Here is a 2,513-nt window from a genome sequence, read left to right as displayed (position 1 = left end):
CGCTGTAGAAAACGCCAGCCAATACGTGGGACGCCGCACAGAAAGAATATTTCCCCATGAGAGCCGCAACACTCACGACGGTGCACGACTATCTCGGTTACGGATATCTCGCGGGGCAGGTGGTCCACGGATTTTTTGGATGCGTCAGGTGCATGGATGACACAATGTATCGCCAGCTAGATAGAGATTCCGGGTCTTCGAAAACTGTGTTCATGGGACATCGGAGGTGGCTTCGCGACGATGACCCGTGGAGGAAACGCAAGGATCTGTTCGATGGTGAAACCGAACCCCGGAGACGCCCGCGTACGAGGAGCAGCGAGGAAATAGACCAGCTGTTGAAAAATTGGAAAGATTGCCCACTGCCAGGAAAGAAGCAAAAGGTGGCAGAGCCGGGAAAGAAGCAAAAGTGGCCAGAGCCGCCGCTGAAGGTATGGATAACGAGGTCTGTTTTCTGGGACTTGCCGTCCTGGAAGATCCACTATGTGCCTCACAGCTTTGATGTCATGCATATCACGAAGAATGTGAGCGAGAGTCTGCTTGGTACCCTGCTCAACATGCCAGAGAGGACCAAAGATGGGCCGAAAGCAAGGGCAGACTTGAAATCAATGGGCATCAGGGAGGAGCTTCACGCTAATGATCATGATGATGATGAGGCGAAGCAGACACGGAAAGTCGTCGCAAAGGCAAAAAGGCCAAAAAGACCGGAAATGACTACCCTCCCGCGTGCTTCACTCTAAGTCAGGAGGAGATCGATCAGTTTTTCACCTGCCTCGTAGGAGTAAAACTTCCTTACGGTTACGCGGGAAAGATAAGCAGATACCTAGACCCAGCGAAGCAGAAGTTCAGCGGGATGAAGTCTCACGACTGTCACGTGCTGATGACGCAGATACTTCTAGTTGCAATCCGTGGGATCATGGACGCGCACGTCCGTGAAACGCTATTTGGCCTATGCAACTTTTTCGACGTCATCTCTCGGAAGTCGGTTAGCGTGAGGCAACTTAGAAGGCTACAGTAAGAGATCGTGGTGATACTATGCGAGCTTGAGATGTACTTCCCGCCCGCATTCTTCGATGTTATGGAGCATCTGCTGGTCCATATCGTGGAGGATATCATCCAACTCGAGCTGACGTTCCTGCACAGCATGATGCCGTTCGAAAGGATGAATGGTGTCATCAAAGGATACGTTCGCAACATGTCACGTCCAGAAGGAAGCATAGCCAGGGGCTTTCTGACCAAAGAGTGCATCTCCTACTGCACGAATTATTTAGGCATCGAGGACCCCATTGGTCTGCCCGTCAACAGGCACCTCGGCAGGCTCCCTGGATGGGGTCACCGTGAGGGTCGCCGCGAAATGCATGTCGACTTCGAGGGTCGACTCGCCGACTTTGAAATAGCAAACCTAGTCGCGCTACAACACATAGACGTGGTCGATCCTTGGGTGGTAGAGCACAAAATGTTTATTGAGAAGACGTACAATGACCGAGGCCAACAGAGGACGGACGGAGATATAATCAAAGAGCAAAACTCATGTTTCATGGGTTGGTTCAAGCACAAGCTTCTGTCGTACCCTTTACATGAGGATTCTTCCGCGGAAGAACAACTCATATTCGCCTTGTCACAGGGCGCCGAGCACAACCTGATGACCTATGAGGCGTACGATATCAACGGCTACACATTCTACACCGAGGACAAAGACATGAAGAGCGATGGTTATCAGAACTCCGGGGTAACGATGGAATCCTACACCGGTAACGACAAGGACAGATACTACAGAAGGATCGAGGAGATCTGGAAGCTGAGCTATGCTAGAGAGAAGGTCCTGATGTTCCGTGTCAGATGGGCCAAGAGCGTCATAAAAGAAGACCGGTATTTCACCACCATGGTTATACCCGAAGCCAAATCCAAGACCGCGGGCGCAAATGTCACCGCAAAAAATGAGCCATGGGTACTGGCTTCCCAAGTGGACCAATGCTTCTTCATTACCGACCCGCCAAAGCCCAGTCGTGTTGTCGTGAGGAGAGGCAAAAGGAAGATCATAGGAATGGATGGAGTCGCCAATGAGCAAGACTTCGACAAGTACGGCGACCCAAAGATGGAACATGACGACGACGACGAAGTATCAGCATACACCACAGGAAGAAGCAGGACCACCCTACCTAAAGGACGTCCGTTCAAGAGAAGAACTCCATTTACGAAAAATAAGGGCAAGAAGATTGTGAACAGAGAGCTAGCTAAAATCGATTGTATTTAAATTGTAGCCTTCATTTCTCGATTGTATTTCATGGGCACTTTTTGACCTCATGAATGTTTTTAAATTTCATAGGCACTCGATCTCGATCCCCCTCCATCTCGATCGCTATCCCACCTCGCCAGATCCGGTCCCCCTCGCCGCCGAGCACCCCTCGCACCATCTCCCTCACTCCACCGGCCACCGCCGGCGACCCCGGCCCGCACCCTACCCCACTCCATCGTCGCTGATGACCCACCGCACCCTCCCCCGCTCCACCGGCCAC

This window comes from Triticum dicoccoides, chromosome 6B (assembly GCF_002162155.2).
Source record: "Triticum dicoccoides isolate Atlit2015 ecotype Zavitan chromosome 6B, WEW_v2.0, whole genome shotgun sequence".
In the NCBI taxonomy this organism is placed as follows: Eukaryota; Viridiplantae; Streptophyta; class Magnoliopsida; order Poales; family Poaceae; genus Triticum; species Triticum dicoccoides.
This window is presented reverse-complemented; position numbering follows the sequence as displayed.